Raw genomic sequence first — 18138 nt, forward strand, 5'->3', positions numbered from 1 at the left:
TTCTCTGCTGGCTTCACTTTAGTATAAAGCTCCACCGCAAAGGTTAAGGATACCTCCTTCAGGTTGATGCCATGCTTGATCGCCCAGATGAGGATATTAGTGCTTCTCTTCGAAGAATGCCTGCAACGGTACACGGTAGTTCAGTGCACCATCTCTGACCCAATTGATTTGTAATTGCTAAATTTGCTATGGTATGGACTAATTGGTTCCCTTCTCTTGGAATCCAGGTGAATCCGCATTTGTTGAAATTTTTCTGCAATTCAAAAATATCTTGCAAAATTAGATCAATCTCTTGAAGGCTACTTTTTTATTTAATTGCCTGCACCAAAGGTAAACAGTCAGATTCAATTAGTATCATATCTAGCTGTAAATTTTTTGCCAAAATTAAGGCTTTTCTTGTAGCTAATGCTTCTACTGCAATACTGGATACAACTTTAATTCTATCTGTGTACTCAACAAAAAAATTTTCCAAAGCTATCTCTTGCAGTTACTGCCGTTGCTCCATCACCAGAGACTTCCTGAAAGGCTGCATCAACGTTCAGTTTCAGCCAATTTCTTGGCGGGGGTCTCCAGGTAGCTCGCTTTGCTTTATTTCTTTTATTCTCTGTTTGCTTCTGAATTGATAGATCAATAGTTGCTCTGTATTGATTTTCTGCTATTCTAGCCTTGATAATAGCCTCCATAGGATTGATCTCCTTACTATTGAATATGGCTTGGTTCCTGGTTTTTCATATCTCCCATATTAGAAAAATCATCTTCCCTATCCTTTCCTCTTTGTCAGTTTCTCCTTCCTCCTTAATTCTTCTAATTTTCTGTAAAAGTCATTCTCCAAAGCTTGTGATGTGATCCTGAGAGGGGCAATATTGACATTGGCTACCAAACCAAGCTGCTCTCGTCCATGAACATAGTAACAATGTATGCTCGATAGTCTCAGGTTCCATGAAACAAATCTGACACGTAGGGGAGTTGACCATTCTTCTTTTAAACAACCTTTCATTAACCGGCACTATATTATGCGCTGCTCTCCAAATGAAGCTTTTAATCTTTTGGGGAGTTTGGACATTCCATATCTCCTTCCATAATTCTTCCAAATTCCTACTTGATGAAGCTTCTTCCAATCTGTTACCTTGGGTTTCCATCTTAGCTATGTGATATCCAGTTTTGACACTATAGCTTCTATCCTTTCTATATGTCCATATAAGTCTATCTTCTCTTCTCAAAATGCTTGTAGGAGTCTTAAGGATTTTTTCTTTGACAATATTAGTAAAAACTCCTTCCATCTTTCTCACATCCCACCCTTACCCTTCTTTCAAGAGTCCACTAACATAATTTAACTCTATTTCTTGTTGTCTTTGAATTTTTCCTTCGCCCACTACCTAATTATCATCCCAAACATTAATCCTTGATCCGTCACCCACACTCCATCTCCCATTTCTACGAACAAAATTCCTTCCTTTAATTATACTTTTCCAAGCCCAAGATGCATTACTATAGTATTTCGCATTCCAAAAATCTCCTTCAGAAAAGTAGACCGCCTTCAAAATACGTACCCATATTGAATTAGGATTTTCTATGATTCTCCATGCTTGTTTTGCTAAAAGAGTTAAAATTTGGCCCTGAAAATCCTTGAAACCTAGCCCTCCATTTCTTTTGCTTACACAAACCTTATCCCAACTTTTCCAGTGTATGCCTCTTTCTTTTCTAGAATTCGCCCACCAAAATCTTGCTATCCTAGCATTTAATCTCTGACAGAATACTTTTGGAAATTCAATAACTGACATAGCGTAGCTAGGAATAGCTTGTATCACAGCTTTAATAAGGACTTCCTTTCCGGCTTGGTTTAGGAGCTTTTCTTTCCATCCTTCAACTTTTTCCATCACCTTCTCCTCTATCCAATTCAGAGCTTTAATTTTTGACCTGCCCCAAATTCCTGGCATCCCTAAATACATTCCTGGATTATCCCAACACTTCATTCCTATAATTTCCTCTATGTTAACTCTAGTTTGTATGGGTACTTGACTACCAAAAATAATTCCCGATTTATCCAGATTGATCATTTGACCTGATGCTTCTGTATACTTATTAAGAATCAAAATGAGATTGTAAATTTCCTCCTCTCTTGCTTCTGTAAAAATAATGCAATCATCCGCAAACAAAAGATGAGTGATTGGAGGGGCTGTTGGAGCAATTTTGAACCCTGAAATTTCCTTTCTTTCTCTTGCTTCCTCCATGAGAATAGTGAAGACTTCAGCCGCCATTATAAATAAGTATGGAGATATAGGTTCTCCCTGTCTCAGCCCTCTTTTAGGTATAATTTTGCTAGTGAGCCTCCCGTTAATTCTAATCTTATACGTAGCACTTCTAACACACTTCATTATTAAGGAGATCCACCTCTGGTCAAAACCAAAAGCTATCAACGTAGCCTCAAAGAAGTCCCACTCTAATCTATCATAAGCCTTATTCATATCTATCTTAATAGCTAGGCTTTTCGATCCATTCTTACCTTTTTTATTAATACTATGAAAAACCTCTTGAACTATGATAACATTATCATGGATCAACCTACCCCCTAGAAAAGCACTCTGGATAGGCGAGATAATCTTATCCATAAATCTTCTAAGCCTTAACACTATAATCCTAGATATAATTTTGTATATATAATTACAACAACTAATATCAGATTTTCTGGTTGTTTCACTTTAGGAACAAGAACAACAATAGTCTCACTTACCTCTTCTGGCATAATACTCTCCTCAAAAAAGCTTTTAACCACAGCACAGACTTCTTTTTTGATTGTATTCTAGTAACTCTGATAGAAAAGTCCATTCAAACCATCTGGTCCAGGGGCTTTGAGGCTGCCCATGCTAAAAACAGCTTCCTCAATCTCTTTTTTTTGAGATTTTTCCATGAGTTGTTCATTCATATCTTGAGTAACTCTTTTTGGAATCCTATTTATGCAATCTCTAAAATTTGATTTGGCTGAGGATGTAAACAACTTTGTAAAGTGCTCCTCCACTATATTCAAGATTCTATCTTCTCGTAAGACCCATTGGCCCTCCTTATCTTTTAATCTTTTCACTTTATTCCTATTTCTCCTTTGAATCGTTGTCGCATGAAAGAATGAGGAATTTTTGTCTCCCCACTTTAGCCACTTTAGCCTGGATCTCATTCCCCGGTATTTCTCTTCTTGCCTCCATAACTGGCTTATCTTTTCCTTGATTTAACCTCTTCGTGCTTGCTGTTCTTCATTTAAGTTTGCCTCTTGAAGCTTCTGTAGTTCAACCTTCAACTTGTTAATCTCTATATCGACTCTAGCAAAAGTTTTCCTACTCCAATTCTTTAAATTTTTCTTGCAATTCCTCATATTCTTCAGCAGCCTACCCCATTCGTTATTATTATGCTCCTCTTTTTTCCAACTCATCTTAATAATTTTCTCGCACTCTTTGTGGTCGTTCCAAAATGCTTCAAATTTGAACGACTTATCCGCCTTATACTTAGGCTGTAACCTCAAAACAATGGGCGTATGGTCTGAGCTCACTACTGGCATAGCTATCAAACTTGCATTCGGGAACTTGTACCTCCATTTTCAGTTAACAAGAGCTCTATCTATTCTTTCCTTAATTATTAACCCATTTTGAGGATTGCTAAACCAAGTGAATTTACCTCCTTTTAGGTCGATGTCCATGAGACCGTTTGAATCCAAAAAATTCTTGAATCCCACAATCAGATTTCTCGGCTGTTTATGCATGCCTTCCTTCTCTTCTTGAGCTAAAACATCATTAAAATCTCCTATAAAGAGTTTAGGTTCATTCATGTTAAGGTTGCTTGTTGTGAGCTCCTCCCATTCCTCCCTTCTCTAACCTGGTTTTGGGTTCCCATACATGAAAACAGTTTCTCAATCATTTCCTTTTCCATCTTTAATATAAGCTTTAATATAATAATTAGACCAAGAGTAAACATCAACTTTAATATTTTCATTCCACAGCAAACATAGACCTCTGGACATACCTCGGGGTTCTACACAAAATATTTATCAAAATGAAGCCTTCTCTTGATTTTACTTACACTACTATCCTTAGCTCTAGTCTCCATGAGAAATACAATGGCGGGTTTTATCTGTTTACACAGATGCAAAAGTTCCGAAACTGTCGCAGGGGCCGCCACCCCTCGACAATTCTAACTTATGATGCTCATGGCTGAGGGTGGGGCATGATAAGGCCCGCCTCCTCAGCCATGGATTTATTTTCTACTTTACCTTCCATAATCCAATTCCTATTTGCTTTTTCAACGTTCTCCTCACTGTCTCCACTCTTGCCTTCTTCCTTCCTTTGCTTCTTTATATTCTCTGTCCCTTTAATGTGCTTATCATCTGACTATTCAGAGTTAGCCAGCAGCAATACCTCATCTTCATCTCTTTTTCTTTTCAGGTTTAGACCAATTTCCATTTTTTGTACTAGTTGAATCTCCCAACCTGTAGTTTCAGATTCTGTCCCTTGTTCTCTATTACCCCATTCTTCTTCACTTGCCAATTCGACAAAATAGTCCATTCCTTCCTCAAATATCTGCAATTTAGTATCCTTCTCTTTCATGCTTACCTCATTGATGATTGGTTCCCTATACATCCACTGTCCTAATGCCCTTTGTTGTTGTTCATCCTCCTGCGTCCTCTGTTTTCCTTTTCCTTTACCTGTATCTGCACCTCCTTTGCCAATCTTGTCCCCTTCTCCCTTAGCAAAGTTTTTTAGTATTTCTCTGATCGTTCTTATTTGTTTGGTGCCTCCTGCTGCCTTGTCTCCACTTTCCAACACTTTATAGCTATTAACCTCTTGCTCCACTCGATGAGGCTTCAGCCCGTCTCCTTTTGCCTGGTTGTTAGTTTGTTTTACTCTATCTTGTGCAGATTTAGTTCCCATTCCATCCACTAATTGAATTGGATCCACTGTATTGGTTGGCCATATATTTCTAATCATCCCAGAGTTCCTTTTCAGCCTTTCTTCCTTATTTCCAATGTTCTGGTCCTGTTTAGAGAAAGTCCAATATCCACTTTTCTTCTCCACCTCCTCATTTGGCTTATTTACCGGGAATAAAACTCTTATTTCATTATGTTCAGCCTCCAATCCCTGAAAATCAGGGATTTTCTGCAGAGTTCTTACTTGCTCCCCTACCTCATTCTTCTAATTCTCTCTCCATGTTTGGTTTTCCAAGAAACCTTCTTCCCTTAATTCTTGCTGCATATTTAGATCAGCTCTGATCACACTTTATTCTGTTTCTTGTTCCTCTTCACTCTCTCTGCCCATGTTTTGATTTGCACGCGTCTGTTCTTCTTCTTCCTCATTTTTCTTGCTTCTCTGACCTGAGCTTCCTATCTCCATGGCTGGTAATGATCGAATTTGGTTTACCCCTAAACCGGCTGAATACTTTGGTTTAGTCTGGTCCCAGCAAGTCATAGCCGTTGGATTCTTGTAAGTCTTCCTCTCATGTCCTATTATTCCGCAATTAAAGCAATAACATTCAGGTAACCTTTCATACTTGAAAAACACCCAAAGCGGTGGCTGTGATTCTCCCTGTCCATAAAGAAACCCGTAGATAAAGGCTTTTTAATATTAATCCCCACTCTAACTCTTAAGAATGTTCTTCTAAGTATCCCATCCACCATTGAACTAAAAGAACAAGGATAATTTTTTTATTATCTTTTCATATAACTAAAAATCATTTAAATTTAATAAATATGAGATTATTTGATTTAAAAAAAAAAAAAGCTGAAATGGTACAACACAAAACCTTAGAAACCCATTTTTAAAACCTAAAAGTCAAACTTATAACTGACTCATACCTTACTATTTTAACCCAAAAAGGGAAGTGAGGGGATGTTCATACAAGATCAACCTGATAACTATAATTTAAAAACTAAGTAAATTTAATTAGTTTAATTTTAATGTACTGAGAGTCACTACAAAAAATATCGTTAAAATCGACGGCTAAATTGATGGCTAAGTCGTCGATAATATTAAAATTCGACGGCGAAATGGACGGCGGAGGTAGTTGCTATTAAACTTGTCGATTTTTCAAAATACTAATAAAATCGACGGCTTGCCTAGCCGTCGATAATAATTTAATAAAAAAAAACCTATAGCGTTAAAATTTATCGACGACAATACTGTCGATATTTTAAATAATAAAATAGACGCCATATTTGTCGATTTTAATTTATAAAAAAGCAACACCTATAGCGTCTATTTTATACATTAAATCTACACCGTTTATTCATTTTTGAAAATGATCTAGACCATTAAAATTTATCGACGACAACATTGTCGATATTTTAAATAATAAAATAGATGCCATATTCGTCAATTTTAAAATAAAAGTATTTTCAACTTTTGGTGCGTCAATAATGTGACGATAATAGAAAAAAAAATTAATGCATCATAAAAATATTGACGAATTGGCCGTCGATTTTAATATTTTATTTTTAATTTTTTTTTTGACAATATCGACAGCAAGCAGTCAGCCGTCGATTTTTGACATCGAAAAAAATGCTCTTTCTTGTAGTGAGTGTTTACACAGTCGTGCAATTATATCTATCTTTTTAAATGGTTATTCACGCGATCAATATAAAAAGTAATTATTTTGACCGTAACTTAAAAGAATAACTTCTCCATTTATTTATTTTGGTTCTAGAAGCTTTGACTAAAGTCAAGAAAAATAGAAGAGAGATGGACAGACTGTGATAAATAACTACTCTTACCACAAAACCAACAAAAACAGGTGCCAGAATTGAATTAAATGAAAAACAAGCTAATAAGTTACCAAAAAAAAAAAACTTTTTTTCCTGCCTTTAAATAAAAAGTCTTATCCTCTCTTTACTAATTGTTTCTCTAAATGGTAACAAGTTAATTAAGCATAGTACACACACTACACAGGTTGATGAAATTTTTAACTTGTTTGAGAAAGAGAATATTAAAAAGGGTGATGAATAGATTTGGATAAGGGATATTGGTGCTGGTTGGCAACAATAATAGACCCACTTTTTCATAATGGAAATATGAATATACATTAGTATGGTTATTGCATTGGGAATAATTCACACTATATAGTACCACATATTTATATAACATCAAAAAGAACAAACTCCAAATTTCACGCAGTAAAGTGTCACACACAGATTAACCAAAAACATAGTCCTATGGATTCGAGTATACATATGTTACTGTTTATACCTATGTTTCACTTGAATAAAAGGGACATGGAAACAGCGAATATGTGACTATGTTAGTCACTAGTATCTTACCTTTTTTTCTCACTAATTAAATCTAGCCAAAGAAAAAGTAATGACTATAAAAGAAAAATTGTAGGAAAGAAAGGGTACTACCAGGGACGGATATAAGGGGGCGAGTGGAGGCCTCGGTCCCCCAACTTTTTTTAAAAAAATCAATAGTAATAAATTATTAAATATGATTTAATTTTAAAAAAAAATTATTTAATATTTAGTCTAGTATAAATAAAAGTTTAGTCTAACTATTTAAGTGTAAAGTGATGTAGTAGCTTAATACACTTTTCTCGCTCATATATGGTTACATATTTGAAGCATCAAGTAGTTTGCAATAAAAAAATCTATTCGGATGATTCAAAGAATAAAAAATACACAATAAACAAAGTATGATACAAATATTCAAATAAATTAGGGTAAAATACCAATTACTTTTCTAAATTTTGAATGATGTGCAATTAAGTTTCATCAAAAAGTATAATTATATTTTGTTAGGTAAATTCAATTTTAAACTTTATCACGATCCAAAAAAATATGGAACGCAAGTTAGGTATCAGAGATCAAAGGAAGGAATGAATTGTAATATGTAAAAGAGAAGCAGAGATGAATTTGTTAGGAGTGTACATAGTCTGGTTCAGATTTAAAGACCTGATCCAGATTCGAACACTTTAGAGGGTTAATTTGGTGTGATTTTATCGGATTTAGAGTCAGATAAAAGTCTAAAAAATAAACCTGATCATTATTTAGGGCCTGGGTCGAATCAAGGCGAATCCAGCTTCATTCGACCTATGTGCACCCTAATGTTGCATTTAGAAGGGAGACTGAAACTAAGATTGGGAGACGAAAACTGAGACTGAATTATGACTCAGTATTATATTTAATTTAAAATAAATATGAAGATTAGAGGATAGATTTGGAATTTGAAAAGTTAAATTAAGATATTTTAAAAAAAAATGTTATTAAAATTTTAGTTTTCATCTCCAAAATTTTAGTCTTTAATTATAAATATCTTAAATTTACAAAAAAATATTCAATTAATTTTAATATTTTTTATATTAAGAATGACCTAATTATAAAACTAAAAAAATATAAAAAATCAATTAAAAAAATATAAAAATTTAATTATAAATTTGATAAAACTGTTGAAAACGAGTTAATACTCGAAATGACCTATGAAATTTGACCTCGACTTAATTTAGTTCTTCAATTTTCAATTGACTCAAATTGTATCCTCAAACTTTGAGGTGTAACTCAAACTGACTCTTCCGTCACCGAAACGATGGCGTGTCATGTTTAATTGACACTTGACACCGATTACACAACGCCATTTTACTGTTCCCACCTAAACATTTGCAAAACAACGCCGTCTAAATCTCAATTCATTGTTCATTTATCGCATAAAATTCAATTGACCATTCTTCTTATTGCTCCTCTTGTATACGCTTTGAAATTGAAGAACAATTGTCATCGTTGTAGGCTAAGTTGGAAGCTGTTCTCACCTACTTCGTTTGTCCCTAGTGAAGACGAAGAGCTTGCGAATAACCATTTGTGCAAGAACAGGTCAATAACAAAATCATGACTCTCAACCCTCGATGCTCTGTTTTTATATCTTTTGTTGGTACTGTTGAGGTTTGTTGTTACTCTCAACCATGACACAAACTTAATGTACAAGCGTGCTAGCTCCTTCAAAATGTAATTCATCCAAACGGACAAAAAGTGAGATGACTTTGTCAATCAGTACACAATCACCCAAATTGCGTCAAATCCAACTCGAGTCCTTGGCAATCCTGACACGAAGTCCATTGCAATACTTTCTCACTTCCATTGGAAAATTTTCAAAGGTTGTAGGGTTTTGGATGGTTTCTGGTGCTCAATTTTTACCTTTTGACAAGTTAGACACTTAGAAACATGCAACGCCACATCGCTTTTCATTCTCAGCCACCAGATCATCATCTTCAGGTCATGATACATTTTGGTACTCCCTGAATGAATTGAGAACTTACTCCGGTAAGTTTCCGTTAAAACATCTTGCCTCAAATCTCCCACGTTTGGTATACAAATTCTTCTCTTATATTTTCACAATCTTTTTCTGTCTTGTATGATTCCTCCTGATTCCTTTTGTTCGACTGTTTGCAACACATTTTCTGCATCTCCTGATAATTCAACTGGACTTTCTAAATTTAAGCTTTAAAATCATTAGGGACGTGCAATTGACCCAAACACACTTTACCTGCTACTTTCCTGACACCTAAGTTTAAGTCTTCAAACTGCTTCAACAACCTTTCTTTTTCAACAATCTGCTACTTCCTTAACGCAATACATAATGATTTTCGGCTTAAAGCATAAGCCATTATAGCAAATAATGCTATTGCTACTTGAATACTATGATTAACTACTATGAATTTTAGTTAATATGTTTAAATTTTGTTTTGGTTTAATTATTTTGGTATATTACAGTAGTTAATCTGTTGTAATGATTAATATGTATAACTTTTGAGTTAACATATTTATATGTAGTATGCATATTTTATTTTTTATTTTAAAAATACAGCTTTCATAATAGACATAGTTCATCATTTCATTGCAAAAAAATATATCTGACTTTGTATGCTATCTCATATTTCAATCACCACTTCTTCTCCTATAGACCATAACTTATACATATAAGTCCAAACAGAATAACAATGATAGATAGAATAATATTTCACATTTTTAAAGCTCTAATTTCAGCTTTATCTGCATTAATTCTCCATTCCAGATTGATCTTCCAATGCTTTTCGTTGATTTGAGTTTTATTTTTTTTCAATCATGTCATTATTTTTACTAACATCTGTCTCTATAGATAAACTACACCATCTCTTTCCAACGGTCTAAAATACCCAAAAAAAAATGAGAGAAAGAACAATACAAAACTAAGAAGGCATTTAGTAAAAAGGACGAAAATCAAGTAGCGAGCATTCAAGCAACTCACATTATAATTAGAGCATCCATAAAATGGGTTTTGTGGGTTCGCATTTATGCTAGTCCAGCAAAGAATGGGTCACATCCCATAGACACACCAATGCGGAATCTTCCCACTTCTGTCATGATGTGCATTTCTCACCTAGTTATTATGCAAACGAGATCTACTCGAGCTTTGGGAAGCTTTGTCGCTGCTCCTCAACATCCTTCCTAACTCGTTAAAAACGGGTTCAATTTGAGAGATTTGGGGCTAGTTTTTTATGTTCAAATCCCAAATGTTGGAGGCTATACCTATAAGAATTTTGTCACGTCATATAACGATTAAAAGTGTCAGGTGTCAATTAAATGTGACACGTCATCGTTCTAGCGACGGAAGTGGACGGAAGGGCTAGTTTGAGTCACGCCTCAAAGTTTTAAGATACAATTTAAGTCAATTGAAAATTGAAGAATTAAATTAAATCAGAAGTCAAATTTTATAGACTATTTTGAGTATTAACTTGTAGAAAATAGTAAAATAACGCAAACCCTAAAATAATTATACCTTAATCCCAAAATCTAACTATAAGATTGTAGCTTTAACAGTACACTTAGAAAAGTAAATATATAAAAACAAAAACAAAGCTAACACAACTACTCTCAAGCGATTTCAAACTTATAATAATAATAATAATAAAAAAGCGTCTCTTTTATGAACAACACATATATAGCATATTCTCCATCAATCTTGACCTGCTTATACACCGTTCATTTGAATCCTATTTTTTCATAATCAGCATATTCTTGCAAACAATTACTCGTAGGTAGCTTTATACCACACATTTTAAGATCCGAACCTCAAAATGTGATTCATTATACGCATCTAAAAAGCCCCCCTATATGTAGCTAGTAATTAACTATTTTTAATGCAATATAATTATTCTAAATTTTATGGACTCAAGAAAAATAATATTGCCATGACACAAACTTTATTTTATTTTATTTTTTTTGGTGACGACAAACTTTAATTTATTGGGAGATCGGAGATGCAACTTGATTTTAAATTAAATATGTTTATTCTAAAAATATTTATTATTGTAATTATTTAATTTTATTTACTTTGAATAAAATTTGTATCGATAGTATATATGTAATATAATTGATTAAATATTTATGTTGTAGAAGTGGGCAGTGCATTACAGTGAACCTTGCACAAAATTTGGTGTGTGGAAGATGTTAAAGCTTTATTATTAGGGTAGAGTTGTGGCCCTTTTCCCCACCCATTGTGGTTGTGGAAATATTTGTAAATAGAATTTAATTTTGATGTACTGATAGTATAAAATATTTTATATAGTCGTGTAATTATATTAGTTTTTTTATATGAATATTTATGTAATTAATGTAAAATATTATTTTTATTAATGTAATTTTACATAAATAAATATACGTATAAAATTAATTTATATTAATAGTATATCAAAATTAAATTATTTGTAAGTGATATCCAAATGTCTTTTGTGTTAAAGAAACCCAAAAAGAAAGAAAAATTAAAATGAACACGAATAGGGACATGGTGGCTCCCGGGACCCCAGGACCAGGTCTATTATAGAGACACATAATAATTATAGCAAGAAAACTCCAATTTTGTCTCCATGAAAAATCTCAAGGACCATCTAGTCCATTAGAATTGGAAAGAGATAAATTTGTGTTTTGTGAAATAATTTTATTTAATCCCAAAAAATAAATATATTAATTGTTTAATACATATACAAATTTTACATAAAATAATTTTACTTATCACATGTTTACTTATCACATATTAATTTTTATTATGAAGTGAAATGTTTAATCTAAATGTATTTTAAATAATTAATTAGCCATTTTCTTTTGTCACAATTTTAAAATTTTTTTATCTTGATAGAAAAGTTTGATTAGAACTCAACCCATGATTTTTCTATTGAGCTAAACTTTAATTTCGCTCATTAATTAGTTTTTTAATTGTGCTTTTCATGCATCTAATACAATAATCAGTGCAATATTCAAATAGAGTTACGAATCAAGTTAAGCCTCTCAATTTCATAGGCTTTGTCTACCCAAAAAAATTCATAGGCTTTATTACCGCTAATAATTTAATGATCAGTATTACCCAATTTAAATTGGTTAAATATTCAGCTCACTTATTTACTTAAATAAATATTATCGGCTAAATTTAAATTTAATCATATATAAAATAATTTACTAATTAATAATAAATTTTTAAATAAATTTTTTTATATATACAATAATTAATTTTAATTTGTCGAATTAAAAAATACCGTGAAACAGAATTAGTGATCAATATGATTTTTGGGGAAGGAAAGCATATCGTCATTGAGAAAGCAAAAGAGAAATGGGAATTGAAAGAGGTAGCTACGAACCATAAAATTAAAATAATTGGATTGTGCAAAGTTACATCATTATTCGATCGGCGCACTAAAAAATCTTCTCTTTTATTTTGATTTGGGGCTGACTGCCCCATTAATTATTGATTTAATAATTTGTTTAGGGACGATAAAGAAAAAACGCACACAATTCATATTTATTAATATTTAGTAATTAATTAAAGAGCAATGAAATTCATGTTTCATGTAAATCTTGGTGGCTGGCTAATGCTGTAGATGATAGAGATGGCTAAATCTATTAATGGGTCAACTCTTCTTTTGACTTGCGTGTCTCATCATGTTGAGTAGTTAATTCAAAAACATGGGTTGAAATTATAACATTTTACTGTGGGTTAATTAACAACTTTAATAAGGGTTATCATGTTAAATTACCTAAAATAAATAAGAAAGTACAAGTTGCATTGGTTGGTTAAATTAATCTAATTATTATTTTTTTAATTCTTAAAAAATAGTTAATAAATTAAATACCAGAAAACAATAAAAAAAAAAGCAGTCAATAATTTGTCAATATATTTTTTCCCAACTTGCTAGATGAGTTTGCTAATAGTATATGAACCTGAATTATTATTGTTATTATACCAAAAAATAAAATAAAATATTTGGTTGAGTAAAAAAAAAGTAAATCATCTGTTCTGTGGCTTACCTAGAACCGGATGATTGGGCTCAAATGGAAGGCCTAAACGTGGAAGGAAGGTGGCCTCTGACTTATTTTACGTTTGGGAGTCGCCGTCCGAGTTGTATATGTGAAAGAATGGGGGTGGTACCTGCAAAGACACTCCGATGTCTAATGGGGTAAGCAGGTTTAGAGTATTGGAACTTAGTTTTACTTGAGTGTTTCAGTGTATTTATAGATGGTGAACCAATAACCACCGTTGGAGTAGTTCCACTTTTGATGGCGGATAACCGCCCTTTTATCTTAGGGTTGTTGAGATATCTTTTCTAGAAGTGGATGAGAGATTTTAGGAGGCAGTTACTTATTTGAATAAGTGTCATCTACCAGCTCATGTTGAATCCGACTTCTTTTGGGGAAGTCGGGTGATCAGTGAAGGCCAACCCTTTGGATTGGACCTTTTTAACTTGATTGGGTCTGGCTATTGCATTGGGACAGGGTAGGAACGGTGCCCCTACTCGAGTCTGATCTCTTATTTATGAGTTGGATTTGAGTATTAATTGAGCTCGGGGATGTTTAAGTCGGTATTTCCTTTCGAGTTGAAAAATCAACGTGATTTTGAATTTTCTCAACCGTCGCGTCTAATCAAACGTCGCGTCCGTTTGGGTTTTGCATTTACACGTAGGGGCGGTTACGTTGGTAACGGCGCGCCTTTTTAATGAGTAGGCCAATTTACGATTGTGTCCCTGAGATCTTATAAATGCTTTTCCTCTCTTTTTTTCTCTCCTTTTTTGTTTTCTTTTTGAGTGTACTTCCCTTTTTTCTTCGACTCAACGCTCTGCTTTCTGTTCTCTTGGTGCTTTGCTCGCCTTATTTTCCGCCGTCAGCTTTCTTCTCTCAAAAAAGATTGGTTTCTCACTGCCTTCTTCTTTCTTTTTACAGCGTTTCTTTTATTTCTGTTAAGTGAACTGAGGGGTTGGGAAGGAAGTTCTAGGCAAGCTTTATTATGCCTCTTATTGTAGTTTCTGCCGTCGTAATAGGTAGGAGACTTTAGAGACTTTGCGTATTTTCTCGAAAGGTTGTTTCTTTTATGATTTTATTGACAGTTCCCATTTTGCTAAAGAAAATTCTTCTCATGTGATTCTGTTTTGATGATTTTTTCTTTTCATTTACGTAATGTAGGTATATCATCCGTTATGTCTTGCCCTTCTGTTCAAAAAATGTCCTCGAGGGTCCCTGAGGATCTGCTAAGATGAGTAGATGCCTCTGTCCTTTGTGAGGTTCCTTTGGTAGATAGTGTTTTTGTTGATGAATTTCGAAAACACCACAGACTTTGTGATGCTGGGGAGGATGAGGTCAAATATGAATTAGTTGCCCCTGATTTAGAGGACAAAGTTTGTTTTGGTAGAATGGTTGATTCAGACCCCCCCCTTTTATTTTTATGTATGACTGCCTTTTCACTAGGCTGGGGTGACTTTTCCTTTCTCTAATTTTGAAACTGAGGTTCTTTCTTACTGCCAAGTTGCTCATTCTCAACTTCACCTTAACTCTTGGGGTTTCATAAAGATCTATCAACTTGTTAGCCACGAGCTTGATTTTCCGATTTCCTTGAAGATATTCTGTTTTCTTTTTCATCTTACCAAGCCTTTTAGTGCTTCGTCTAAAAACAAGCAACAATGGGTCTCTTTCCATGCCATTCAAGGCCAGAAAGTATTTTCAATGTTTGATGAATCCTTCCACGATTTCAAAAATTTCTTTTTCAAAGTTCGAGCTGTAGAGGGTCACCATCCTTTCTTTCTTACCAAAAATGATGAGCCTCGTTTCCCCTTATACTGGGTAGAGGCAGCCTCTGTCGAGAAGTACCATCTGGTAGATTTGGATGAGGTCGAAGAGACTGTAGTTGAGTTCTTTCGAGAAGTTTGGAGGCGGGCTCCAAATCTCGATACAAAAAAGTTCCTCCTCGGAACTCCGAGTTATGTACGTACCGAATTAGGCAGTTATTTACTTTTTGTTTCGTGGATGACTCTTTCTCTTTTTCAACTTATTTACTGACATTGCTTCTTGTCTTTTCTTTTTGAAGAAAAAATAAAAAGCGGGTCTAAAGCATACCAAAAGGTTCAGGAAGCGAAGAGAAACGCCCGGGCCCGAGTTGCTCAGTTGCAGGAAGACGGAACATCAGCTACTTCTTCTCCTCTGAAGCCAGATTCGGAGGCGACCTCCTCCGGCTTGGCCAAGTCGGCAGATCTTCCTATCCTTCCTCCTCCCTTTGTACCTACCCCTCCAGTTCTATTGTTGATTCTGTTTTTAACGGAGTGAAGTTCTGTGAGAGGTATATCCTACCGCATTGCACTATTGCTATGGATGATGCCTCCCTTAGAAACCATCTCTAAATTTTAATCCGGGGAGGGATTCGTACTGCTAGAGTTTGTACTTCTTTGCTCAAGGAACTGGAAAATACTCCTCTGAACGCCACCCAGCATTCTTTAGAGGCTCTTGAGGGTCAACTAGCCATGTTCCGTGAGGATGAGAAGAGGTTAACAGAGGAGAGGGACCAGCTGAAAGAGGTGCTTTCCAAGTCTCGCGAGAGGGAGAAGCAGTTGACAGGCTCTCTGGCTATGGCTGAGGGTTTGAAAGAGAAGGTTGAGCAGAATTATGTGCGTTTATTTACTGAAAAAATAGAGCTTAGGGAGGAGCAGGATCGGCTTAGGGAGGGGTATCAAGACTTGGAAGAGTCTGTGGCTGAAGGCACCGACGTGGTGTTTGAGGTGTTAAAAGAGCAGGTTCGAGTTTTGGCTCCCGACTTGGACTTGTCACCTCTTCACCCTGATAAAATCATTGTTGATGGAAAAATTTTGTCTCACCCTCGTCCTCCCACCGATTCTGAGCTGAAAACGGCTGGGCAGCGTTTAGTGGAGTCCCCTCCTCATGAAGCTGATTATCTGAGGGGTTTCTGCCGAGTTCGTCTGCTCAACCTGGGTGCTTCAGTGTATTTATAGATGGTGAACCAATAACTACCGTTGGAGTAATTCCACTTCTGATAACGGATAACCGTCCATTTATCTTAGGGTTGTTGAGATATCTTTTCTAGAAGTGGATAAGAGATATTAGGAGGCAGCTACTTATTTGAATAAGTGTCATTTGCCAGCTCATGTTGAATCTGACTTCTTTTGAAGAAGTCAGGTGATCAGTGAAGGTTAACCCTTTGGATTGGGCCTTTAATTTGATTGGGCTTGGCTATTGCATTGGGTCAGGGTAAGAACACCATCCAAATTACCTCCGATCTTTTAAAACGCTGGCAAAAATACTTTTCACTTTTATTAACGATAAAAATATCTATAAAATATGTTAAAACACGATAAAAATATCTAACATTAAATATATATTATTAAAAAACATATTAAAAATTGGATTTTGATTTTTTTTTAAAAATATTATTAGAAAAATATTTTTTAATTATTTTTGCTGTATTTATAATATTTTGATTAAATTTTTATCATAATCAAAAGTGATAATTATTTTTGTCCACATTTTCAAAAATCGAGTACAAATTTAGTAGTTTACCAAAAAAAAAATTCATCACCCGTTATCCGAATGTTAAAAGTTTAATCTTTGCTTTAATTTGGATATGAAAGAACTTCAAAATATTTTGCCAGCCGTCTCTCACCCATACCAAAAAAAAGGTGCCTATAAAAGCCGCGTAAAAGTTAATACTTGGGTAAATTTCTAATATTGTAGTATAAAAATCATGCTAAAAAAGCGGCGGTAAATTGTGTGTTACTACTAATAACAATGATCATTTATATCACATATATATAGTGAAGGCGGCATATTCAACCATTTTGTAAAAGGAGCCACACTCACCCCTTTCATGACCCTTCAGAACACCAAAGGAGCTAACCTAACTTTTTTGGTAACTAAGGTAATTAACTTTATTTTTTAATTTTTGAGTTGCAATTATTAATCTTGGTAAGAAATTAGAGTGATAAATTATTTAATATGGAAAAAAAAAATTTGAAGAGGAAGCAAGGAGAAATGTTGCCAAGCACTGTTATATAAGGTGGGTCTAAATTATTAGTACGACAAAATAAAGTATATAACAAAGCGCGTCCTTTAAATGTGATCTAAAACAATTTAAATTTGTGTTATTATTCTTATTTTTATTTAATCATTCTCTTTTCATTATACTAGTATATAATAGTTATATTTTTAAGGTGTGCGTATAACTATTTTTTTTCATTCTCTTTATTATCTGTACTAACAGTTGTTCAAAATTGTCACTATATTTGTTGATAATTGCTAGAGATATAATCATTAATATTGTATTTTTCTATCAGTTTAAATTATTAAGATAAGTAGTTTTATGATATGGTATCAGAATTCTATGTTCAAAAAGTTTAGAATTTAATTATTTGTGAATTCCAAAAGTAAAAAAATAATATAAGACAAATAAAGAAAAAAAAAGCCTATACCAAAATCAAACAATCTAAAAAGATTCTTATTTGAGAGAAAATGTTAGAAATATAACCATTAATATTGTCTTCTCCTATTAGCTTAAGCTTTTGGAATGAGTAATTTCATGATAATAACGTTCAAATTGACAATGGTTTTTTAATAACTGTTGTAAAAAATTTAACGAATATTAAAATTGTCATTAAAGAAAAAAAATTTGTCACAAAAATGCTATTTTGTTGTAAGTGAACATCCTTCTCTTTTTTATCTGTTATTTTAAGATACATTAGTAAAGATATAAAGTCTAATATAATGAGGGTTTTTTCTTTCTTTACAAAAAAATGTACATTTTATGCATGAAACAAATTTTAGCCTTGTGGAAATATCTTAAATAATCTTATATATAGTCCTAAATTCTTTTTCTCATAACA

This window comes from Arachis ipaensis, chromosome B08, assembly GCF_000816755.2.
Source record: "Arachis ipaensis cultivar K30076 chromosome B08, Araip1.1, whole genome shotgun sequence".
In the NCBI taxonomy this organism is placed as follows: domain Eukaryota; kingdom Viridiplantae; phylum Streptophyta; class Magnoliopsida; order Fabales; family Fabaceae; genus Arachis; species Arachis ipaensis.